Raw genomic sequence first — 27,862 nt, 5'->3', positions numbered from 1 at the left:
AAGTGAGAGTTGGAGCGGTCCTGCAGGTTTCTGGGAGCTTGTTCCAGATATTTGGTGCATAAAAACTGAACGCTGCTTCTGCATGTTTAGTTCTGACTCTGGGGACACTAAGCAGACCTGATCCAGATGACCTGAGAGGTCTGGATGGTTCATAACACAGCAGAAGATCAGAAATGTATTTTGGCCCTAAACCATTTAGTGCTTTGTAAACCAGCAGCAGTATTTTGAAATCAATTCTCTGAGAGACAGGCAGCCAGTGTAGAGACTTCAGAACTGGACTGATGTGATCCACTTTCTTGGTCTTAGTGAGGACTCTAGCAGCAGCGTTCTGAATCAGCTGCAGCTGTCTGATCGATTTTTTAGGAAGACCGGTAAAGACGCCGTTACAGTAGTCAAGACGGCTGAAGATAAATGCATGGACTAGTTTTTCCAAATCCTGCTGAGACATCAGTCCTCTAATTCTTCTTATATTCTTCAGGTGATAGAAGGCTGTCTTTGTAATTGTCTTAATATGGCTGTTAAAGCTCAGGTCTGAGTCCATGACTAGTCAAATTTACTCCAACCTGCCTACTTCAGCTTTCAGCATTTTTCTTTTTAATCATATACTATATATCATATAAAAAAAAAAGGAAAGTACTGGTGAAAGAAAACTCCTGAGCAAAAATAAATCCTTATAGAAGACATATTCCTATTTGTGAATTGTATCTATCTTTTATTTTCTCAATGTATTTGAACATATTCATTCATTACTTCAGTTCATTCATTCCTCCGTATGACAGCAGCAGGACACACCTGACTTGCATCCACAATTAAGGTGTCCTGCAGGTTTTGTCTGTGTGATCCTCTATACCAACATTTGCAGTGCACACAAGTGACGTCAGCCACCTTGTCTTATCGTCATTGAATGTTTTCATCTGTATTAAAGCAGCAGTGGGTAGAATTGGAGCAAATATGATTAAAAAAGGGATTTGTATAAAACGGTCACTATATCCTGACAGTAGTACATGAGACAGGTAATCTAGTAAAAAACATGTGCGTCTGTGTCCTCCGGTGTCCTCTGGTGTCCTCCGGTGCTCCTAATGGCATCTGCAAGATTTCACAGACGGGAACTCCAATGAAACGGTCAAACTAGGCAGCGCCAGTCAAATATGAATCAATATTATGTTACTGTAAACCTGTTTCTCTGCTCAAATGTTTTCAGAAACATCTTGTAGTGTACTGTTTAGCTGTAAAATGAAAAAGTTTGTGACCCGGCAGCAATGTTGAGATCAGTTGAGGAAATACCAAGCACCGCCCACCAGCCGGAACACAGCCAATAGGAACGCTCTCTCTCTGAAATCACGTGTGAGTGGTCAAAGTCTCCCGTCACGGGCTAGATTTTTTAAAGGTCCCATATTATAAAAAAGTGAGATTTTTCATGTTTTTTTATTATAAAGCAGGCTTAAGTTCTATATAAATACTGTGAAAGTATCAAAACACTCAATCCACAGGGAAATAGACACAGCACGTATTCAGAAACTCTGCATTTGAAACAAGCCGTCAGGATTTCTGCCCATTCGTGATGTCACAAATATACAATATTTAGACCCTTGACACAATTTTAAACGTAAACATTCTAAATGTGTCCCAGTTTATTTCCTGGTCGCAGTGTATGTGAATGTCATCAGCTGACTGGAAGTACACATGGACCCAAGCTGTTGCCTATAGCAACGCAATTCTGTTGCAATTCCGTCAAAATGTGCTAAAATGGAGCGTTTCAGAAAGAGGTTAAACACATGCATATTCAGGCTGACAGTATTAGGAAAATAAAGTTTTTTTTTAACATTACAGCATGTAGACATGTTCTAGTAGAAACACAAAATACAAGTATGATCCTGAAAATGAGCACGATATGGGACCTTTAAAGCCTGAAAACAGAGCTATGGGGAGGTGCAGAAGTCTAGTTTTCTCTCAGAACACTTGAATTACAATATGCTGAAAGGTTATTATGGAATTTTTTGCCCAATGATGCCAAAAACCTTCTGCCTACTGCAGATTTAAGGGGTTTATATTTTCTGTTTCATGCTTTTACTTTGAAGGCAGAAGCACCTCAGCCCGGCTGTGGCTGCAGCTGCTGTCTTGACGCACATCTCTCTCTCTCTCTCTCTCCTCTTCCTCCCTCTCTCTCTCTTCCTCTCCGTCATCCAGCGCTGTGCTGAAGCCTCGTTAAACCTGGATGCCGCCGCCAGGAAGGATGAGCTGCCCGGTTACCGGAGACAAAACCAGATAAAACAACAAAAAAACAAAAAAATTAAAGGAAAGAACGGATTTTTATTATAATTTTTTTTTTCTTTTAAATGAAGGTAGTTTTTCATGGAAGCCAGATCTGAAGGAGAGCAACTCAGTGAGAGGATTGTGTCACCCAGCAGGTGTGTGAGTGTGTGTCAGCCTCGGACTCCTCGCTCAGTGATGTAAAAACGTGAAGGTGGATTTTGGCATGTGGAGGAGCAGGTAGAAGGTAAGACTCATGATGACACTTCACTGACTCCAGTTTTTTTGGAGCTCCAAGCTGTTGCCCATATAGATGAATGGAAATCTTTTCATTGCACGACTCCAATATTAACTGTCTGTGTTAAAAAAAAAAAAAAAATGAATGAATGAAGATATTGACACTTGGTTTCATCAGCAGACTATAAGGCGTAGTCTCTATCTGTGAGGATTTTTTGGGAAAGGATGCAAGTCAATAAATAAATAAATAAATAAAGGTTGAGCTGATGAAGTCCCCATGGTGCCTTGTGATGAATGAGAATGGAGATAAAAAAAAGCTCAGTTTTTGGGAGTGATGTAGGTGTTGAAGGGGAAGAAAAATGTGGTGCATTCACTGTGTGTGAGTTTTGGGTGGATGACGACACTTCCATCCTCCCCTAAGCATTGTGGGATGAAAAAAAGGGAATTAAGTGATGTTAAATTATAATAAAATTTGCCCCTGTGTGAATGGTTTCGGTGACGCCTGTGGATTTTTTTTTTTGATGCAGCAAAGAGACTGCATCTGTACCCTCATGGACGACATGATGACACCAACACACACTTCACAAGGTGGATATAAAAACCCTCCCCGAGCTGCACAGCGGGGGGATGACACATGCACTGTATGAAGTTGGCGACTGGTGCTCTTGCTGTGTGAGTCAAAGTGGCCCTGCAGCAGAGGAACACAGTCCTTCTTTCTTTTTTTTATTTCTTTTGTACACCCCCCAGAGTGGACCAGGATCTCTAAAAAGCCTGCGGGGGTGAGATATATAGTGTAGATATATCCTTTCATGCGGATGAGTGCTTGCAAGCAAAAAAAAAGAAAGAAAAAATCACTTTACACACTTCTATCCTGACCTTAAGTATGAGAAATAGGACTGAATTATAAATGAGTTATGCTCCAGCCAAAAGGAACTCAGCTACTGTCTCTCGTCTGACTTTGGTTGGGCATTAATTGAGTATGGCATGGCTAACGGTAATTGTGTGCAAATTAAATTTTGCTTGTTCCTTATCTTTATATAATGGAGAGCAAAGTTCGGGGGGGGAGGGATTGCCAGGAATGCATTTGTGTAAGCCATATCTAAAAATAAAGACAGTTTGGAGAGAAATAATTTATCAGAAAAATTCTTACATTTTGTGCGCCCACACAAATCCAGAATACCAAAGTTTTTTTTTCTTGTGACAAATGGATTCAAGCGACTTGGACGTCGGGGTTTTTTTTTCCGACAAACTGCCGCCCCTGCTGTCTCCAAGCAAGAGGGATGCTAATGGAGGAGAGAGAGGATACAGGCGTTACCGCTGCAAGAGAGAGAGAGATGGAGAGAGGGAGTGTGTGTCTGCGAGAGAGAGAGAGAGAGAGAGAGAGAGTGTGTGTGAGGCGTTTCTATGGCAACCTGTCAGGGGTGTGTTTGGTCCCCGGAGACGGTGAGGAAAGGAGGGGAGGAGAGAGAGATGAGAGGCGAGGAGAAAACTATCCCTCGTTAAGGGTGAGGGGGGGATGGGAGAGGAGATAATGGAGGGAAGAGGAGGAAGGTGGGATTGTCTCCCTCACCACCACCACCACCTCCTATTGTTTGTTCTTCCCGTGCTGTGTTCTCCTCGCGGGCTTTCCTTTTACCTTTCCTCACGCCACCTCCTCTTCTCATCTGGAAGTAACTGGCAGGTCACATTGTGTGTTTGTGTCACATTGGGGGGAAGGGTTTCACGGCTGTCATCAAGTGCGTGAAACTTGACTTTTGCACTTTAACACTTCCTTGATGCGTCTTTAGTTCATATACTAACCGTGACCAAAGATCTTGCCAAAGTTCAAACCCCTTGCATTTATCGCTCTCCTCCTGATGAGCTAACTAACGAGTTAACGTCCCACCCATGTGGCCGCAGCACCAACCAGCTGGTTGCTTCTTGGCACTTTTATTTCCCTCAGATGGTGGCGATAATGCGATGATGCAACGCCAGTTTGGGCTTTATCTGCTGGGCGTTTAGTTCTGTTTACTTCTGCTGATTAGCTTTATTGGTATATTGTAAGGACCTCCATGTTCTGTTGGCTATTTGCTTCAACTCAACACCCACATTACAGCTGGCCACATCCATATGACACACCCACCACAGCAATCTATAAAGAGCCCAACATTTCTGTTACATCCAAAAAGCGAAGGAAATCCATTTAAGCCAAATGTAAGAATTTATAGGCAAGAACATGAAAGCTCTTGAATTGATGATGTAAAATATATCCTTAATATTTATTGTCATGGTAGAGGAACATTAGCCACATGTTGCTGCAACAGGTGTCACCTAAAGATCCAGATTTTTCAAAAATGATCTGCTACTTTCATAGATGTTGAGCATATTATACCTTAGTGAATTAAAATAGTTTAGTCTCATTAATTTTATGCATGAGAAAAAAAAATTGGAATTTGATATATGGTATACTGTATAACATATGGTATTAACTTGTACTTGTCTTTCTCTAATGGTGTGAATGCAGGATAAGGTAACTTAAAGAAATGCAAGGTGTGCTGACATATTGGTGAGGCCTATAGTCTACTGTGTGTAAGTGCAGCTCCTACCAGATCATTTTAGTAATAGTTAATGATCAGCTGTCAGTCAACCGGTGTCTGTTTTATTGTGCTTGCTAAAGTAGGCTAAGAATGGAAATTAATAAGCCAAATTAGAGAGTAAAATTATTTATATTCAGACAAATTAGAGCTGTGTGTATGTCCTTATTCTATTAGTGCACACACTTAAAGTCATTGTTCTGCAATCAACTATTATACCCACAATAAAAGAACAGCTGGCTGCCGAACAGCACCATTATTAATGCAAGGACTTGGCAAAAATTCACACACACAACTTTAATTGCTTTAATAATTACCTTTTGAGTTTTAATTTTTCTACAGCATAACTAATGAATAAAACTCTGTTTCGGCCAAAAATATGTCACGCTTTTTAATTGTTTTACTGTGTAGGGGGCTCGGCAATATGGCCAAAAATGTAGTCGAGATTTGTTTTTTTCATGATCGATGTCAACAATTATCACAATTATTATTATATGGTTTTTGTTAGTATTATTATTATTATTATTATTACTAGTACTTATAATAATAATAATAATAATAATAATAATAATACATTCATTATGGAGTAGACATTTCATATGACAATCAAGTTACTGGAATATTGCATAACACATCTACATCTGTTCACTAAGATAATGACATATGCATTATGCATGTACATAAATTTACATACACATAGTGACATGGGATGAAACATAAAAAGAACTACAACAAACACTGGGCTTTCATCCAGGAGACCGCTATGCGTCTCATGTGTGTCAACAACGTTTCATTTTCACTTCATAAACTTAGTCATTTAAGCCCAATCATGATGTTTTTTCCTTAACCTTAAGCACAGCGCCTCATAGTTTGACGCGCTGGGCTACGCAGTGCGTTAGAAAGTGACGCCAAGGGGTCCTGACAAAGTGTCAGTATGTGACGAATAATTAATTTATGTGGCTCTTCTAGACTTTCCAAATGTTATCAGACCGAATTGATTAAATCCTGATAGTGAAACGAGTCATTTCATGGGGGTTGTGACACTCCGGAACAATTTATCCACCGTTTTACAGCCACAACAATAACGATGGAGTAAGCTACGGCGGAGCCTACGACGTATTGAATGTTCATCTAGTGTTTTTGTAAGTATAGGAAAACAGATTCTAAAATAACTATCAAAAATATATCTCATAAATAAACCATCGTTATCGTGGAAGATTTTATCGTGAACATTTTCAACATCGTTTTATCGCCCAGCCCTATTAGCCTACTATGTAATGATAATGTAAAATGTAATGGATTACCAAGTCCAATCCAGTTTCAAGACTTTTCAATTTTATTTTAATAGTGTACTGAGATTATCTGAAAAAAGTGGATGCTTGGATGATAGTTAAACACATTAAACCGCCTGCAAAACACTCATGTGCTGCAAAAATGCAGTAATGTAAAGATCATCTGATTTGTAGTATGCAAACATGCCAGACACCTTTGCAACAACACCAGTGTAGTCTTGACAGACAAACAAGAGAAAAGCGATTTTCACTGGAAAACCACTATTGTAGTGCTTTGCAGTGTATTGTATTAATATTCAGTAACATTCCTTGAGAGTATATCATTAATCCAGGTCCTTTCTTGTAGGTTCTTGTGTAGATTGTGGTAACTAGGCCTTGGGGTCATCAGGTCTTAAAGCAGCAAAGGATCCACCACGTCATCATGTGTATGAGTCAGCGCAGAAAACCTTTCTCTCTTACACTTTTGCGCTTTTTCCCTTTCCTTTAGTGTGTTACATAGTTTTTTTTGTCCAAGTCCACGCCACAGGGGGTTACTATCCCTCTAGGAAACTCTGCTCCTGAACTGCCAGGTAAAACGCCTTACTTGAAGTCCCGCCTTTTCTTCCGTAATGTGGTGATGTCACCAAGTAACACATTTCCATAATACCTGCCTGGCGGCTAGTTTGGCACGCCCTCAAATAAAACTCGTTAGAGCGGCGCTGGAGCGGAGTCCGAAGAGTTTGGTTCGGTTGACCAATCTCAACAGAGTGGGCAAGCTGACCAATCAGAGCAGACTGGGCAGGAGCTCAAAAAGCATATCAGACAGAGGGTGAAAAGAGGTGCTGCTGCACAGCCAGTATGAGGAAAAGTAAAGTGCTTTTTGAACATTAAAGCATGTAAACATGTTCTAGTAGAAGCATTAGACAAAAAGCTTCACTTTCATTTAAAAGGATGTTCTCTGCAAAAACATGTAATCACACCTGAAGAGTGATATACACAAAGCTGTTGAGTACTATTTGGCCCCAGTGGTGAAATTCAAAAAATAGAAATGTGACGTATTCTAAGGATTTTCTCTAACAAGATTAAATCATAGTAAAAATATAAAAGCTATCCAGGTTGCATAGATGTCAGTGAGGTGCATTCAGTTCAGGGTTCTACACGCATACAGATATTTTTAAAAACGAAATTTTCCCCTCTGTTTAAAAAAAGAAATCTGTCCACACGACCTTCGTTTTACAAAATATATCTTCAATCACCATTCGGTCTCGACATGTTTAATGTGTTGCCTGCTTTGGCCTCCTGTGACTGTCACTTTTTTCAAATGTAAAGTAGTAATTAGTCCGAGCGGTACTAATAAAATGTAGAAAAGCTGTTAGTCCACCATCTTTGTTATTGTTTCTGGCACATGCTCATTACACAACGCAATAATGAACACGCACAAAATGAAGAGAGGACGTCATTGTTTCCCAAACATTCCGTTTTACATGTCCACATTGATACAATATAACCGAAGTTTGAAAAAATCTGCACCTTTTCTATCTGCACGTTTTCAAAAATATCCGTTTATGTGACCCAAAACTCTGTTTGCATGTGGACGAGAGGCCAAAACGTGGAGGAAAATATTCATTCTTAAAAATATCTGTATATGTGTAGACAGGGTCTTAAGCAGGGGTCTCAAACTCGCGGCCCGCGGGCCAATTGCGGCCCGCAAGACGATATTTTGTGGCCCCCACCTTGATATGAAAGTTTAATGTTAGTGCGGCCCGCACATTTTTTTTTTTTTTTTTTTTTATAAAGTTTTTTTTTGGGGGGGCATTTTTTAATTTTTATTGACAGGACAGTGGATAGAGTCTTGGAAAGGGGGGAGAGAGAGAGTGGATGCGGAAAGGGCCACAGGCCGGATTCGAACCCGGGCCGCCGCGGTCAGGACCAAGTCTTGTTACATGGGCGCCCGCTCTACCAACTGAGCTAACCAGGCGCCCTCACCCCGCGAGTTTTATGTGAATGGCAGTTTGCCGTGGAAGCGCGCGAGCCCGAGCTGAACGAACCTACCAATCACAGTGGGGTATATGGCTCCCGGAGGCGGGCAATCGGCCGGGCTTGATGCAAGCAGAGAAACAACAACTATGGCGGCGCCCGTGTTACATCGCATAAGCTCGATTAAAGCTTGATTTATACTTCTGCGTTGAATCGACGCCGTAGCCTGACGTGCACCTCTCCAGAAATGTAACTACACGTCGCGGCGACGCAGACCGCAACAGCTGTGATTGGTCCAGTCTCTCAGCGATGCTGAGCGGCCAGGACCAAGTTCTACTTCTCGCTGCCTCCATCTTTTCAATGTTTGTTCACACAAATCGACTCAGATATATTTTCTCTTTTCGGCGTTGCAGTAATGTCAGTAAAAGTTCTGTGGTTCAACAGTTATGAGCTCCAACTCTGCTCAGTTTCTGTTTGTAGTACAAGAAGAAGAGGAAACTCATAGAGACGCCGCCGCCAACTAGCGGTTTGGTGGTGTAATTGCAGAGCAACACAAACACAGCAGGCACAACTTTATTGCGGAGTGACACCAAGTGGAATGAATATATATCTTGTCACACAGCCCCAATCATGTCTTTTTCAAAGCCTGCAGTGAAGAGAAAGGTTGGTGACGAGCACAGACAATTTCAGGAAAAGTGGGAGACGCAATAGGCCATGTTCAGAAGAACCCATTCAAGTTAAAGAACTGTTAATAATGACGTTTGAGAAGATTTTTTTTTTTTTAACAAAGCTTTTTTTGTGGAATACCTGATGCGGCCCAGCCTCACCCAGACTCTGCCTCCAGCGGCCCCCAGGTAAATTGAGTTTGAGACCACTGGTCTTAAGTATAGAAAGGGGTGACTGCAACAAGTGATGACATGAAAAGTCATTCGGATGCTAAGTGCTTCAAATTGCAGGGATGGAACAACTCCTAAACTGGAACTGCTTTTTAGGTGATGTTAAGAGCTCTCTGAGAGTATTCTCAAAATAGTCTCAAAAACAGGGTGCATCTCAGTTTACTGATCGGCGCTCTGCCAAAATGGCTAAAACGCTAAAAGACAACTTCATAAAAAAAAGATTCTGCAAATCTTGGATTGTTGAGGTTTAACTTAACCGTTATGTAAAGGAAGTGGCAGATAAATGGTTTCACAGATGTTTGAATTAAACATTGAGAACATGGATTGCGCTCAACTAACATCACAGAGCAAGCAAAAATAGAAAATAACATACATACATGCATCATCGTGGGATAAAAATGATACAGTCAGTGTAGCAGACAGTGTGCTGACACTTCTCCGTGCGCTTGTTCTGAATACAGATTTAGCCAAAGTAACAGGACAGTGAAGGCTCTCTCCAGATGTAGCCCTGCAACACATTAGCCATGCAGCGAGCTGTGGAGCGCTCGCCTGTTATTGAAGACGAATTTTTTAGTTTGACAGGGGAGACGAGGCTAGTCTGTGCATAGGGCCCTTTGCTGGAGTGTGATTAGCATTGCAGATGCAAATTTCTGTAGGCGTCAGTTTCAACAAACTCAAGGCCCCCCCCCCCGCCGTCTCCAGTGCATGATTAAAATGTAACAGTCGCGCGTGGGAAATTCACAAGAGCAGAATTATGCTCCGACACTCACAGAGCCTATTTTTTGCTCAGGTATATGTTACGCACCTCCTCCTGCACACGCTCTCATGCTCTTTCTCTCGAAACATAAATACACACAAGGGCTCGACCCACATGGGTTTTTGCGACGGCGGAGCCAAAATTGGCTCAAAGCTGCCAACAGCTATTATTTTCTGCATATATTCGATATCAAAAATTAATGTGTGAATGTGAAGGAGGACATTGCTGGAAATGTGAGTCACGTGAATTTCCTAGAGATACAAAGGACAAAAGACAATAATTGGCAGTGTGGAGACAACTCTGGAACAGGAGCACTGCTAAAAAACCTTTCAAATAATCATAATCCTGCACTAAATTCATAGTCGTAAACATAAGCACCGTCATAATTATAGTAATAAACATAACACTAATCATAATAACAAACACACCCATTGGCACAATAATGATCATAACAATAATACCATATGCATGGTTATGTAACCCTGCTGAAATTCTACATTAAAATCTTGAATTTGAATTTATTGAACGGATAGGATAGCCCCTTGAGATGTAGCATCTCATTTCCGAGGGGGTCCTATAGACACAAAAAATTTACTCAGGTCACGGTCCTCACACAGACAACCAGCGCAGTATTGATCCATCTTAAAATAAATATGTGATCAATCACACTGCATCATATCCATCGCTGTAGACAACAGTAAGAAGCAGATTTTTAATGAAAGCCTGTAGTATCGGGTCATTTATCAGAAAATCCATATACTGTATTGGTGTCAACCTGCTGAATACACACACATGTTTACTTAGGTCACTTTTGGGGACATTACATTGACTTACATTCATTTCATGGAGACAAACCTTAACCCTATAACCATTACTTGCCTAACCTTAACCTTAACCTATGACCTAAAAATCAGCCTCTTCCCAAATGGGGTCACAGCTTTTGTCTGTTAAAGAAGATTAATTATACGAACATCATGTAGGTGCGAGGTTATCAGAACAGCGTCAGTAAAGAAAAAGGTAATGTCTGCACACTACTCCATGCCACAATATTTTTATTGATTACATTTCGATCCTGCTTGGATCTTCGTCAGGTCACAGAAACGTTTTGACCTGACGAACATCCAAGCAGGATCGAAATGTAGTCAGTAAAAATATTGTAGCATGGAGTAGTGTGCAGACGTTACCTTTTTCCATGCTGACAAAGCTTTTGTCCCCAATTGGACAAGCCGTCCCCAGTTAACTGTTCTTTAGTCTGACGTGTGTCCCCAAAAGTAGCCTAAGTTAGTAACACACACACATTCACGCACACATCTATGTTTACTTAAGTCACTTTTGGGGACATTACGTATTACCAAACATGTGAACATGTGAAACAAGTGAACTTTTTTGGGTGGCGCGATTACATACAAGGCAATGCAAAGGCTATTATATACAGTATAAAGTCAATGCAAGGACTCAAATAGACACAAAGAGACAGAAGCGAGTCTATTTGTGACTATTTGAGTTGAAGTATCCGACAACCCAACATCACGCTGCAGTGGCCAATCGCGTAATCGGCGATCCAGAGCTGTACAAGCCAGCCATGTGGGAACAAAAGACGTTAATCGTTGTGCAGTTGCTTGGTGGTATTGGGCCATTAAGTGACACTCCCAAACCAATGCACAACCCTGCGCTAATTGCCACAATGCCTGATTTGGTGTGAATGCAACCATACATTAATTTACTGTAGACTTACCCAAACCCTAACCTTAACCACTACTTCCCTAACCCTAACCCAAAAACACTGACCCAAAAATCATCTTTTGCCAAACTGGGGACACAGCTTTTATCTAAGTCAGGAACACATATTCCCACAGACACAGAAACACAGTTTAATACGAACACAGATCAGGATTGGAGCTGGTTGATGTACAGATGGTATGACGTATTGTGTAGTATTTTAAAAGATCTGTATGTTTTATCAAATAAACTGTGATAACTGCAATTTAGAGATTGATTTATTGTTACAGCTTCTCTCACACATTTCTGCCTTATTCATCAATTTAATCCCATTAAAATGCCACATGGGGCATCTTTAAGAGCTCTGTGTCTATACTGCTCTGCAAGGTCTTGACCCACCGCAATTACTCATTGCATTAATAACTAATAAGGCTATTTATTTCCTTAATGTAAGGTAATCTATATTCTGTCTTGTAGCACAGCACATACAGACAAGCTAATGTCTGAAAACACCTTTGAGATGTTAAAAGCCAAAATGTTTATAAGTAGCTGTACCTGTCACTCTTGCTTGCTATATATAAAGATGCTCAGCTCTCAGCAATGTCAAGAGCATGTAATGGTACACATAGTTCCCATTGAGAAATGAGAAAACAAAAGCAACAGGCAGGTCTCTGGAGGACACACTCCTGCAAGAGATGACAGTAAAATAGGAAAAAAACGGCTTTCAGCACGATGGCGTTCTCAGGTTAGTGTGGGCTTCCCTTCCTCTGGCATTATCGCAAACCGAGAGGAAGGTTGACATCAGTTGTTCCTCAGAAGCCTATTTTTACATTATTTAAGAGAGCACAGTCAGTAAAATGAGCTGGGTGCCCTTTTTAAGCACATTCATTAACACAGTAGTGTACTTTAAGGAAGATATTTTCTCCCCTCTGAATTACATTTCCGGAGCTTTTTATGCGAGTTCTGTCATTGTTAGCTAACGAGGAGTTCTGGCATGCAGTATGCTTCTCCTGGGTGGCTAATATAAAATGAATATCCAAACAGTTTCACCTTTTCACAACCTTTAAAAAGCCTTAACTGGCTTCATCCAATATCTCAATTAATTAAGCATTAGCCAGAAAGCTACATTAGGCATGACCCACCCTACTCCACCTGTGATTGGCTTACCCTGATATTCTTACCCTATCCCTAAGCAGTCTCACTCTAACCTAACCAATGAAGGCAACAAGTACAACCAATCAGAGGCAGAGTAAGGCGGGTCATGACGCAGCATAATGATATAGATTTCTAGTAGTAACACGGTCATTTCTTTTACTTTTAAGGTACAGTGTATAGGATTTGGTGGCATTTAGTGGTGTGGTTGCAGATTGCAACCAACCATGGAACCATGGTAACGCAGTTGGCCTCACCATAATAACACTACTTTAGGAGCAACAGAAGTCAGATGGCGTCTGGCGGTACCACAGCTTTGCACTCTGCAGCTCACATTACCCCAGTTTCGTGTCAGAGAACTACGGTGGCCTTCAGGTAACATAAAAACATGAAAGTTTGTCTGTTCTGTGCTAAACATGGCGGAGCAAGATGGCGGACTCTGTGAAAAGGACCCGCTCCTTATGTACATATGAAGGGCTCATTCTAAGCTAACGAAAACACAACGATTTTTAGTTTCAGGTGATTAGACACTAGTGAAAACATGCTTATTAATATTATAGATAATAATAGATCCCCCCGAAATGTTATACACTGTTCCTTTAAATGATATTCAACACCATTAACTTCAAAAGTCAGTGCAACAAAATGTTTTTAGCACTGTTGAGATATCCCTCTATGACTGAAACAAATGACATCTGTCCCAATTTCATTGTTAATACTACTTTCTGATGAAAAAAATAATACCTGAGCTATATGGAAATTGTGTTCTTTAACATCTAACAAGTGTCAGAAAGGACCCTGGTTGGATCCTGGTCAAGACATATTCTAGTCCAAAAAGTTAAACCTTTTATAAAGGCAACAAAACAAAAAAGATTACATACAACATATTTGTGTTTCACTGGGTTTTGCAGCAGACAGACTATTGTGGAAACAGACAGAGACGTGAGGAATTAAGCCAAAAGGTAGCTTTGATATCAAAATGTCAGAGTATACCTGCCGGCCCTCCCGCCTTCACCCTCATCTCTTTCCACTTTGGTATTTATTTATTTCAACAGGGACCGTAACCCTGCATCCCCAGGAGTTCTGCCTGCATCTGGCCCATATTCCATCATTAGCTCCCCCGACCTCTCTCCCGCTGCCTCCCCTCCGTCTCCGCTACTTCAAATTTACTTTAGTCACAAGTACAGTAAAAATGATAGAAACACATACGAGGGAAATAGATTACACATCGCGCAGGTGATAGAAGTGAGAGCCCGGAGTTTTTTTTTTAAAACTAAAACAGAAGGAGACCGAAATGAGCACGGAAAGGTTGTAAAGACCTTACTGAACTTGATAATAGAGCGGAAACGATGCCAAAAGTCAACAGGGAGGCATTTTGGAATGTCATTTAAAGTGCACGAACGGCGCAGCATGAAATAAAGTAAATCTGATACAGGAAGTGAAAGTGAGAGGGGTGGTATAGGTGAGTGGGTGCATGATCTAAATGAGATGTTTTGCCTTGAAAGTTCATTTTCTGCAAGGCTTATATTGATTCTTTCTGCTTTCATGTTTTTTTCTCTATGATGTGTTGGATTCTGATGTGTTTGCAGCAGCAATGGAGATAAATAACACACCATACCCTTAAGCATTTCATTCAAGTAAAGATAAGGCAGCGTCTTCAACAATGCTGTCATCATGCAACATCATATTTTTATTAGGAGCAGAATAAAACTCCAGTATAAATAGCTACTATGCATGTTAGGCTTCCTGGCCCAACCGCAGCGTAATAAATGACACCGGGTGATAGACGAACACAAATCATACTGATTTCCTGACATCATATGCGCGGTAATAAAAACAACTGCTGATTGCCTGTCATGTATGATAGAGGGGGAGAGACGGCCCCGCTGTTGTACATTTCACAACAAATATTGTTCCAATCTAAGGTGGTCAATATGGTGTTATTTCGCCTCTGTGACAGGATGCAGGATGGCTTCGCTGGAGTGCTCGGTAATAGCACAAATAAAAAACAGCGAGTGCAGACACGGAACAGGTTGTTTGCTCGGGCAGGGAACAGAGCAGCGCTCCCAGGGAACACCTGCTATACTTTTAGTAACCACCCTGTCAATACGATCGGCCCCAGCGAGCTGCAGTCAGTAATGCACTTACACCCCTCATCATTATAAAGCACTTCAAAGAACACAAAGGCCATTAAACAGACAGCGTAGCGCCAGAGCCCGCGTGTGTCTCCGGTTGTGGAGCCCGTGGCCTCTCAGCTGTCCTGTTGTGTGGACGCCAGCGCTCTGGTTGATCCTCCTGCCTGAGAGCACACTCCTTGCTGCGGGGCCATGTGTGGCTGGTTGACGGCCAAAGCCACAGCTTCAGTGGCTTTTTTAGGATGACAGCGTCAACGGGGGCCACATGCCCTGCGATGGCTGCGTCCTTCTGTGCTGCTGCCACACTGAGCATCTGAACCCAAACTGGTGTGCAGAGCTGCCTCTCAGTCGAGGTAATTCGAATTTTCTGTTTTAGTTTAGGTTTGGATTTGAATATATATTTGAGTATGTAGTTCACATTCTATGTGGTGTATTTCAGGCTGTTCTCATACACCGTCCGTAGCTATACCTATGCAAAGTAATTCACTGTAATTTGTATATATCCCACAAAATCAATTTGTATGTAATCCACATAATTGTGAACCAGGAAGTATAAAGAGCGACAAATGCCGCGTAGAGAGGAGGTTGGGGTGGATGGGTGGGTCAAAAAAACACCAGACTTCCACCAAGGACAGCGCTGTTTATACCCTGTGTAAAACCAGAAGCCAACGTTGATTTATTTGTCACGTAACTTATGTACTTTAGTTACGCCACTTCGGGAGTTATTTTAACCCAAATCATAATCTTTCCTAACCCTAACATAAATCCCCTTGTGCCCGGGCCCCTCGGTGCACCCAGCTAGGATGCAGCGCCCCTTTCCTAACCTAACCCTAACCCTAACTAAGAAGCTCTGTTGCCTAAACCTAACTAAGTGTCTCTGTTGCTGAAACCTAACTGAGTGGTTTTGTTGCCTAAACCTAACTAAGTAACTTTGTTGCCTAAATCTAACTAAGTCACTTTGTTGCATAAACCTAAGTTGTTTTCTCTGAAGACGGAAGTTTATTTTGAAAAGACTGTATGCATGTAATGAGCGGAAATTTACATGTGTTGCTGGACATTCGTAGGAAAGCAATTTAAACACATTCAAGTGAATATGCTAGAAGTAAAATAAAAACTGAATGAGACTGCTTAAGGTGGGCGGGAGGGGAGGTGGTCCAACAAACACAGGACTTAAAACCAGAAGGCCGGTGTTTGTGTCCCAAAGTGTTGTTGAGTTAGATTGAAGTTACGTTAGTACTTTTAGTTTCTGTACTTATGTCACGTTGTTTACATACATATTTTACTTTGTTTATGTGGTTATTTTCAACCCAAACCACAAAAACATGCGTTGCTGGACATTTGTAGGAAAACGCACGAAAAATAAGGAACATCTTTTCGTAAGATATCATACAAACCGTTGTATGAAGATACGTTGAGTATTTACACTGCGTATTGGTGGCATAACACAGAGGTTCTCAGATGTTTTGGGGCCACGGACTCCTTACAGGGTAGAAAACTTTCCCAAGGACCCCCTCATAATCATAATAATTAATCGGAATCGACAATCGTAATAAGTATATGCTTACTACCATTTGTACTCTTAGCCATTGGAACTATTTTTTAGGTAAAATTTTTTAACATAAATACTTCAGACCTGTTTCATAGTGATAAATAAAACTGAATCATATTAATACCGAAGTTGTAATGAATTTAGATAAAATTGCCAGTTTAATGCTGACTTTCAGTAAGTGCTTCAACTTTAAAACAATGAACGTATTGCTCCTTATTGAAATCATTGGCAGAAAGCTCTGAACAAACCATAACAGAAGTTACAGTATCATAACAGTGTTGAAAAACACATCATAGTAATTAAGCATATTACTTCAGAAAATTTGGTTTGGAATATTTGCATTAGAGTGAGTGAAAAGACTGATTCATGACAGATTGACGTTATGTGTCACAATCATATTGAGTTTCTATTGGCCCAAAAGCTAACATGGGTGGGAGTAATGGGAACAATATCCTTGATGGTCCCCTTCTGTAGATATGCAATTTTTTAATGATACAGCACAATTTAATAATCTATAACAAATTATTTCGTGGACCCCCTGACAGAGTGCCACAGACCCCACTTTGTTAATCACTGGCATAATGCATGTAATGTGCATAGATAGATAGATAAAACAAAATAAATATATACAAAATTTCTCTACAAGTTATTTGTATTAATAGTTATAGTGTGCTGCTCAGATACACCAAGTAATCTTTAATGCTGACTGACTGTATCCTCGCTGTTGAAATGTGCACGCGCCACATGCTCAAAGCACTCGAGGCGAGAAGCGGCAACAAATTGTCCTTGGCATCTGGCATTGTTTTGATTCCCTCTGGAAAAGAGTAAGTGACCTAAGAGTTAATCTAACTGGGGAAGTTTGAATTATGTAGCTTGATTGTGACTTTCTCCATTGAGACAAAGTCACACAAGGAGAGTGTTTCGTATAGCGTCTCCCACTCAGTGTGACCTGTAATATTCTCTAAAGTGTTTCACATTTCCATGCAGAGAGGAACTCTGGAACTTTGGTTGCAGAAAAGTTTGCATTGATATGGGTTGTTTGTCTGAATACTGTATATCAAAAATTCGGGAGACAGCCACAGATGGCTTTTCATCAATAATTTTCGCTTTATCTGACTGTGCAGAAAAAAGTTTATAGTGTAAGACAGGCAGAGAGGAGGATGACAAAGGAGCAGTAGAAATAATTTAATTCAAATTCCATTCACCTCCATTGTATGGCAGATGCAGCAGCAGACATCTCAAGACCTCAGCAAATAAAACTGAAACTGTAGGCAATTTACCCATTAAAGAGTACCTCTGTTGCACCTGTAACCACACCCAGCAGTGATGTCACGGTGTACTGACACAACCTGGAGTACACTTCTACATCACTGCAACCAGGAGAGAAGTTAAACCACTGGAAGTCAGCAAAAACAGGATTTTCAGGGGGTGTTGAAATACTAAAATTATACAAAAAATAATGAGAACTTAGTTGGCAGAAACATCATAAAAATGAGGACTAAAACTATCTTTAGTATTTATGCTAGAATTACCAACTCGCAGTTGTATGAAATTGTAATAATTAGGATATGAATTCGTGAGTTATGGCGAAAAACACGTTTTGTGAGGTCACATTGACTTTGACCCTTGACCATCAGGCGTTCCTGAGATATCACGTTCACAAGAATGGGACCGAGGTAAGGTCACAGTGACTTTGTCCTTTGACCACCAAAATCGAATTAGTCCATTCATGAGTCTAAGTGGACTTTTGTGAAAAATTTGAAGAAGTTTACTCCAGGCGTTCCTGAGATATCGCATTCACTAGAATGGATCGGACGGATACGGATACGGACAGATGACCTGAAAACATAATGCCTCCGACCACGGCTGTTGCCGTCAAGGAGGCATAAAAACTAACGCAGAAATGTTCCCTGGGTAGTAAAAATTAGTAAAAATTACGGCTGTCAAAGTTAACACGATAATAAATGCGCTAACGCAAATTCATTTTGACGCCACTAATCTCTTTAAGGCATTAACACAACTTGTGATTTTTAGGTTGTAACGGGCTCAGTTTCAAAGCTAGAGATAGATTCTGGTGTCATATGAAACCAGAAAAAATGCTCTAAACTAAATTTTGGTGAGGGAAAAACTGACATGGCCATTTACAAGGGGGTCCCTTGACCTCTGACCTCAAGATATGTGAATGAAAATGTGTTCTATGGGTACCCACGAGTCTCCCCTTTACAGATATGCCCACTTTATGATAATCACATGCAGTTTGGGGCAAGTCATAGTCAAGTCAGCACACTGACACACTGACAGCTGTTGTTGGGCTTGCATTTGCCATGTTATGATTTGAGCATATATTTTTATGCTAAATGCAGTACCTGTGAGGGTTTCTAGACAATTTTTGTCATTGTTTTGTGTTGGTTATTGATCTCTAATAATAAATACATACATTTGCATAAAGCAAGCATATTTGCCCACTCCCATGTTGATAAGAGTATCCATTTAAGATACATTTTGAACAGACAAGAAATGAGTGATTAATTGTGATTAACTATTGATAATCATGCAATTAATCATGATTAAATATTTAAATCAATGAACAGCCCTAATTGAAATCAGATTGATAATGATATATTAAAATATATATCCATTTCAATGAAAATCTGACATCTGTAAACATTCACCGAAAGAATATTAGAGTAAATAGGAAGAAGCTGATCTTTGCAAACGGGATGTTGTAACTCCACACTGAGATGTAGATAAGATAAGATGGCTGAGTTTATGCATAATCATCTAGCTGAGTGCAGCATTAATGCAAGCTGTGCATATTTTAAATAATTGCTTGTTTGCCAAAATAAGAGCATTTGCTGTAATGCTGTAAGATTCTCGCAACCCAGCTGGCAAACACGCCGGAATGAATTAAAGCGTCTGACTTGGTGAGAGCCAGATTTTTGCAGAACAAACATTGCGGAGCAATCTGAATGTCACACTTTGGAGAGGGTAAGCGAACGGAGAGAGCTGCTGTTGGGACAGTGACAGAGAACATCCTGAATGTGTTGCATTTCGCTAATCTTGCAAAATGTGCAAGCCGTCCTACTCACTGTGTTTGTCAGCTGCTTTGGGGATTAATTAGCATAGCAGTGTTGGAAATGGATCCAGTGCAGAATGAGACTGTCCCTTATTTCGCACGCTGTTTAGTGGGCCAGCATCACGCTCCCACAGAAATAGACAGCTCATGCTTCAGGAAACCGACAGATAGAGAGTAGAAACAGCAAGGTGTTGCTTGTGTCAAACAGGGGAATGTCACATGCACCTTTCTGTAAAATAATACCGTGACCTCTTTACCCACTCGTGCTGAAAATACTTGTTTTACAAGAGGATCTTTGCAGCAATGTTGTTGTTTTTCGTTTTTTTAGTGAGAACAAAACGACAGTGACTTTACAAGCAGTGCAATAATTATTAGAGCAGGGGAGAAATACCCAAGAAAAGACTAAGAAAACAAGGTGACGCTCAGAGACATACAATACATGAGACATAACAAACCAAAAATACCAAACAAAACCAACATAACAAAATAAAAAAAGATGAAATAATAGTCATAATAATTCTAGTAATAACATCTTAAATAAATTGAAAATGAAAAAGAAAACAACAACAACAACAACAACAACAATAACAACAATAATAATAATAATAACTAAGTGAAAATATTAAGGAAATAATTAAAATTAAATAAATAAATGAGTAATTAGATATTTTTATTTTTATTTTATTATTATTATTATTATTATTATTATTATCCATCCATCCATCTGCAACCGCTTATCCCGTTAGGGGTCGCGGGGGGGCTGGAGCCGATCCCAGCCGACATTGGGCGAAGGCAGGGTACACCCTGGACAGGTCGCCAGTCCATCGCAGGGCTTACACATAGAGACAGACAACCATTCACGCTCACATTCACACCTACGGGCAATTTAGAGTCCACAATTAACCTAACCTGCATGTCTTTGGACTGTGGGAGGAAACCGGAGTACCCGGAGAAAACCCACGCTAACACGGGGAGAACATGCAAACTCCTATTATTATTATTATTATTATTATTATTATTATTATTATTATTATTATTATTATTATTATTATTATTATTTTGATTTAACATTTATTTAACCAGGCAAGTCAATTAAGAACAAATTCTTATTTACAAGTGTCAGCTGTTATAACAAATCCAGTGTCATATTAACATCAGATCTAAAGGTGTAAACAGTGTTGGGCAACTTACTCCGAAAATGTAATAAGTTAGTTTTTACTTATCACTCAATTTAAAAGTAACAATATTGCAATATTGCTTATTACTTGGTATCAAAAGTAATACTATATTAATTTCACTACCCCATAATATTACAGTGCCCTACACTGGGTGTAAATTAAGATGCTGCTTTGTTTTTTGTAGTTTGACACATTTTAATTGCAGCATTGTGAACCTGTTAACTCTCTCAGTTTCAGCTGAGGGGTGAAACCAGACTGTTAACAGTTCATTATTTACAGGTATAATGTGTTCACTGAAATTCAGGTACTTTGCTGCTCGAGGGTCATATCACTTGGTGCAACAATCTTCTAGCTCATTACTATTATTGCTTTTTACACCTGATACAATAAGCTACTCAAGGCTGTCTTACATTTTAGATTGATTTTAGGTGATTTTGGAACAGCTAAGAGGTTATTGTGTTGTTATAATCCTTAAGATTTCAGTTCTGGTTGATTTAATGACAACTGCGGATAGGCTACTGGTGGAACGCTAAGAATGTTTTAATAACACAAGTTCCAAAGTTCTGTTCAAAATGACACGTTTGTTAATCACTGGGAGAAGGAAACGTTTTTAAAAATGTGATTAAGACTACTTATGGTTGGCGGGTGGAAAGGTGGAAGGGTCCAACAAACACAGGACTTTCAACCGGGAGACCGGTGTTCGAGATCGGTGTTTTGTAAGTTACGTTAATGACTTTTGTCACGCGTTGTGTAGTGACGGTTGCCACGTGTAATCTGATTGTTTCCGTACGTGTTTTACTTAGTATACATACTTATTTTAAGCCCAACCATGATGTTTTCCCTAAATCTAACTAAGTGGTTTTCTTGCCTAAACCTAAGTCAGTGGCTTTGTTGCCCCCTGCTGGTACTGCACGTTAATACAGGAGTGTAATGTTCATGTCTCTGCAAGGCAAAACTTGTGATTCTCAAAGTGGGGTCCATGGCACTCTGTCAGGGGGTCCGCGAAAATAATTTACTATAAATTAAAAAAATTGTGCTGTGTTCATTATAAAGTTCATATCTACAGATGGGGACCATTAACGCCAAATAAAACAAGCCTATTGTGTCCATTACTCCCACCAACGTTAGCTTAGGGCCAACAGAAACTGTTTATTGTGACACACAGGAATAAGTTAATTATTATTAAATTGAAGCATTTGCTGAAAATCAGCTTTATATTGGTACATTTTTAAAACTGTCCAGTGTTCCCGCTGTAATTATCATTATGCCATTATGTGCTATGTGCATATTCGACGGCTCTTGTCTTTCAAATTTCGTGCAGAGTGAGCATGCGTCATTTTCTGTTAATCCCTTGTGAATGCCATTTGGATCCAGTGCGGGAATGGCGGACTCCGCCACTGACAATGCAAACTACTATATGAAGAGGTAACTAATGGGTGTAATTACATTTAATGGCTATAGCAGAATAAATGACAGCCATAAGTAGTATACAATAAAGCTGGGTTTCCTAAGGACTATAACTCTAAAATCACAAACCGTCAATAGTAGGCTATATTAGTAAAGTCAGTGGATTACAGAATGTGTTAATGCACTCAAAGTTTCAACTTCTAAATGCAGATCCCGACAACTTCATAAACTGAGAGGATTATTTGGGATGTTGTATCCCCTTCTCTCCTTTTTGGAGACATAATGTGCTCAGTGACTCGCCCTGGGCTTCATTAGAGAAGAATTATTGCCGGAGTCATTTACTTAAGAACAATTCTTTTCCTTCACCCGAAGTTCCCCGAAGTCAGAGTTTTCACGAGAGCATTGCGTCTAATTTCACCATCAGACACTTGCAGTGTTGCACAATATGCATCATTCTCTTGTTACGTGCATTAAGGGATTTCTGGTGTGACACAGTGTTGTAATTTTACCTTTTTGTTGTTCCCACTTTAAACTGCATCGCCTACTTCATATTTCATACAGTAAGTAAGTTCACAATGCCCTTTTATTTCTGCCAGAAATAGGATCATAACAGCATTCAGCTGGGTATTAAATGTAAATTAAATACAAAGAGAGCAAAATATCCCTCCAAAGAAAATCAACATCACGTCCCGTATTAAAAATATTGTGTGGCTGCATTGCATTGTGGTCTATTGAGTCTAATTTAACTGGAAAAAGGAGAAATCTGTGTACTAACCTGTGCCAAACAGGACATGGCTTGTTGAGCTACAAAAGCCTGAAGGAAATTAATTAAGCAATTTGTTGCTGATCGCTCTCTGAAAGGTAAGAATACTATTTCTGTGGGGAACTAAGTGGTTGTAATGTTTCCGGCCATTTATCAGTTTTAATGGGTCATTAAAGGAGAAGGAACCAGCAGAGTGCACTCAGCCTTCCCACATGAACAGGACCACGATCATTGGGTTTTGCCATATTCGGATAATCATTTGCAAAGCTGCTCATGTCTCTGAAATCAATATCTCTTCATGTGTTATTTACACGCTTTTCATCCCCAAAAAAAGTTGCTTTGATTTCTCGGGTTTCCAAAAATCCTGGTAATATAAGAATATTAGTTGGTTTTTCATAAAGATATGAACGAAATGAGCAGTAAAATCCATGGCTTGTGACTGAACAGAAGGATGGACCTCATCATTAGATTTAAAATATATGTTTGATACCCAAATTCTTATGATTTTTCGGTAAGTAAAAATAAGACATAGTTAAAACTGAATATTAAACACCTGAACTAAAGTTGCATACTATTGGGTCCAGTGTATTCAACCCTCATCACTTTTTGTTATATCTCACAGGTGCTTTATTCCATCATTCCAATTTTTCATGATGTTGTCAATCAATTTGTTCCTAATGACTTCATGTCATTGTTTTTATGTTTCTGTAATTAAATACCAATGTATTGAGGCCCTGGAGGATCCCAGTCAAAAGCATCCAATTATGCAGTTTTAATTGATAAAATAGATTAAATAGTATCACACACTATGGGGGGGGGGGGGTAGGGGACACTGTCAATCATTGTGAAGGCACAGATGCAGCTGACACAGATTTCCTCATGTGCTCTGTCTACTTTCGTTTTACACAACATGCAAATTAACTTGTCAAAAATCATAATAATCTCTTTTTTTTTTTCTTCAGATGACATTGATTACATAACTAACTGGTTCTTGCAATGGGACAGGTTGTTTTCATACACTGTTTGTAGCTATACCGACGAACAAGTAATGTACTGTAATTCGTATATATCCCACAAAACCAATTTGTATGTAATTCACGTAATTGGTAACCAGGAAGTATAAAGAGTGACAAACGCTGCAAAGGGAGGAGGTTGGGGTGGATGGCTTTACACCACTTCCGATGTTATTTTAACCCAAACCACAATCTTTTCCTAAACCTAACTAAGTAGTTTTGATGTCTAAACCCTCCCCCCCCCTCTCCCCCCCCCCCCCCCCCCCCCCCACACTTCCGGCACCCTTGCTCGGACCACACCCACCTTCAAACTTGGCCATCATTTTGGTGTCGACTTCATATCTGTTTCAAGTTTTATGACTGCATCTTGCACAATTGCAACGCTATCATGGTCACAAAAATCTGTCCACACACACAGAAATACAGACTCACAAGGTGAAAACGATACAAAGTTAACATTTTGCTTTTTGCTGTCAAAGTTAACGCAATACTAATGCGTTAACACAAATTTGTTTTAACGCCACTAATTTCTTTAACGCATTAACATAACTTGCGAAAATCCAACAGGCCGCCATTGGGCCCGGCCACTATTAGATATTTTGGAGGTTGTACCGCGCTCAGTTTTAAAGCTAGAGTGAAGATACTGGCATCAGAAACTAGAAGATGTAAGGAATCCATTGGTACCAACCATGTCATACTAGCTTGTCGTGAAGGAGGCTAAATAACGCTCCAAACTTGCGCAAAATTTTGGCGAGGAAAAATTGCCATGGCCATTTTCAAAGGGGTCCATTGACCTCTGACCTCAAGAAATGTGAATGAAAAAATGGCTTCTATGGGTACCCACAAGTCTCCCCTTTACAGACACTGAGAGCTGTTGTTGCCTGTTGGGCTTGAGTTTGCCATGTTATGATTTGAGCATATTTTTTATGCTAAATGCAGTACCTGTGAGGTTTTTCTGGACAATATTTGTCATTGTTTTGTGTCGTTATGTAATTTCCAATAATAAATATATACATACATTTGCATAAAGCAGCATATTTTCCCACTCCCATGTTGATAAGAGTATTAACTACCTGAAAAAATCTCCCTTTTAGGTACATTTCGAACAGGTTATGCGATAAACCGCAATTAAATATTTGAATCGATTGACAGACATAATTTTGCTATGATGGTTGCTTCTTGCAGTAGCTTATTCTTGGGTTCCCTAGGGTCCCCAGTCTGTAGTCCTTCTATGTGAACTCCGTTGGTAAGATGAGGGTTCGTTTTGTAAGGAAAAGGCACACTCAGAATTCCACTGCAGTGCTCCTTTTCTACTTGCCTTAGATCACCTGTACAGGGATCTGACTCGGGCGCTCGGAAACAAAAAACAGGATTACAAATTATTAAGGTCCAGATTTGAAACACTACTAGAAAGAGGTATAGCATCCATTGCTTCGACATGTCTCTGCTAGCCGGAGCAGCTGCCATTATTTACTCTGCTGCTCTGTGTTCCGTTGATAGAAAATAGATGAGGTGCTAATTGATGCGTGCCACCAGTAGTTCTCCATCCTGTGTAAGACACGGGCTTTGCTACAGAGGCCCCTTTGTCCTCAGCTTCTCCGTATTGATTTCCTGGCATATGCTTGGTTTTCTTGAATGGTACAATTTGTAAGATCCAGAATGTTTGGACAGCTTAGCCGCTTCATATAGACACACAGAAGTCTGTAGGAAAAAACACGCGGCTTCGCTTTGCCAGAAAGGAGTCGGGCTAAATGGTTTTTTTTGTGCTTCTTTCTCAGCTGGATGGTCTTTAAACTAGCTTCCCCAGGAGATTTACATTTTAGGATACCAGTGGTTTTGATGACTACCTGAGGGAAACACTGTTTAAACATGTAATAGAAGCTCTATCCAAACCACACTTCCTTCGAGCAGAAACAGTACAAGCTCGAGTCATTGTGCAGCGCTAGAATTTTTTCCTTCTCACTTAGTCACAAAGCTTTCAAGTGGATATCAGACTGTGCATAATGTCTCGGAATATTTATGCATGCATGTGAATATGAGATAGCCTGGGATTTCAGTGCATTTAAGTGCATTTAGGCACATTTAAGCGGTCCAGACCCGCTTCGCTCCCAAAAGGGTTCAGTCTCAGACTATGTTCGCAGGCAGCCAATTACACAGCAAGTCTAAAAGGCAGGTAATATCCTGTGAAAGCATCCAGTAATCTCAAACACACACACACTAATTTGATGCTGTTACATTAATTCTGTGGATCTGCATTCTGGCGTAAACTAATCACAGGAGAAGAGCTTCTCAGTCTCAGAGAGCCTCAGGCTTCTGTCACATTTGTAGTTAGAAATCCACAAACAGTAGACTGCAGTCAGTGCTTTTATTGCTGCAAGAGTTTCACCTAAACAACAGATACATTAGAGGAATTAAGTAATTATCGATCCTCGCTGCTGACCAGCACAAACTGCAGCAATGCTGGTCCAACTGAGGAACCGGATCTTTTAAGAAATTAGTTTGTATTTGAAATAGTGCTCAAACAATGTGATTAATCGATTAGTTGATTGACAGAAAAACTAATTTATCAAGAAAAATTTTTTACGAGTTCCAACTTTTTTAGATGCCGCTTTTAACTGCTTTATATATTATTGATTGAATACCTTTGGATTTTGAATTGTCAGTTGAATTAAAAAAGGCTATTTGTCACATTTGTCTCTGCTGTTTTTGACAATTTTATTGGCCTAACAATATAATCAACTCATCCCAACTCGTCACATACTGCCGCTTTGTCGCGCCCCTTGGCGTCACTTTAGGTTAAGGCCACAAAACCACTTTGTTAGGTTTAGGCTGGGCTGTAGCACTTGACCGGTCTCCGTCTCGAATCCGGACTTGAGTCCACTTTTTTGAAGTCTTGCACTTGTCTTGGACTCTTGCCTTGTTGGACTCTGACTTGTCTTGGTCTCGGGCTCGGCTTTCTATTGAAATCTGGTCGAGTTGTTCCTGGCTGCTGATATGAGATCATTTAAAATTTAAACTTTATCAGTTGATGGTTGCTTTAGGAGCTGCTGCAGCACACCTACTACCTCGTCCATGCTATTTGCATCTATAATATTCTCAATAAATACATTTAAAATGAAAATTTAATGAAAATGCCCTTGCTTGTGGGCATGTTGAGGGTGGTCCCCGGGGTAGAAACGTCAGTAGCACATATCGGATCAAATTCAAGGTTTATGAATGTAACGTTAGACTGTAATGGTCCTTGAACCTAAATGCTATGCATTGATTAGTTTGATGTTAGAAGGTAGATCAATATTGTTTATAGATTATTGCTGTCCATCCTAACTCATTAATCACTATATTAGCATCGGAAAGCTAAAACATGATTTCTCAGAAGCAATAACATAAACCTACAGTATTGTGACATTATGTGGGAGAGTCTTGTATTCATATGTGCAGTAACATTGAGGATATTGCTTAAACAAGAATGGCAGCTCTACAAAAATATGATCCAACAAATATCTTATTTCTGACAGATATCCAAACCTTTGTGAAAACAGGGCAAACAGAAACATTCTAGTGAAGAGGTAACCTATGAAGTAATCATCTTGCAAAAAATTGTAAAATGCTAAAACTGATTTGTTTTTTGTTTACTGGCTAGGGAACAAGGCTTTTAAGCTTGTTGGAGTGAAATGTGTTGTGTAGAGCCATGGCTGGATTAACCTGTTGGGGGACCCCGGGGTGAACATGTTTTGTCAGGCTCTTATTAATCTCCCCCGTCCCAATCAAGTACACCTGATGGAGTACTAAATGGTCTTTGTTTTTCTGTGAGTCAATCAGCTTGAGGCAATATGATTCAACACAACAAAGAAAGGGCCACGATATTAGGTAGGACCCACTTTAGTTTGGTTGGTGGAAACCCCAGCGAGG

At 40.0% G+C, this 27,862-nt stretch overlaps 1 protein-coding gene across 1 annotated transcript in view; it reads left to right on the top strand.

Moving 5' to 3' along the window:
• The first annotated feature begins 2,166 nt into the window (after positions 1-2,166).
• lingo2b (leucine rich repeat and Ig domain containing 2b) overlaps positions 2,167-27,862 on the top strand; it is a 51,475-nt gene continuing 25,779 nt past the window's right edge. The window contains exon 1 of the mRNA XM_074660124.1: positions 2,167-2,497. The gene's annotated coding sequence lies outside the window, so the exon portion shown is untranslated. The remainder of the gene's footprint in view (positions 2,498-27,862) is intronic.

Source organism: Sebastes fasciatus, chromosome 15, assembly GCF_043250625.1.
Source record: "Sebastes fasciatus isolate fSebFas1 chromosome 15, fSebFas1.pri, whole genome shotgun sequence".
Taxonomy (NCBI): Eukaryota; Metazoa; Chordata; class Actinopteri; order Perciformes; family Sebastidae; genus Sebastes; species Sebastes fasciatus.
Note: the sequence above shows the minus strand (reverse complement) of the source record. Positions and strands in the feature narration are given on the sequence as shown.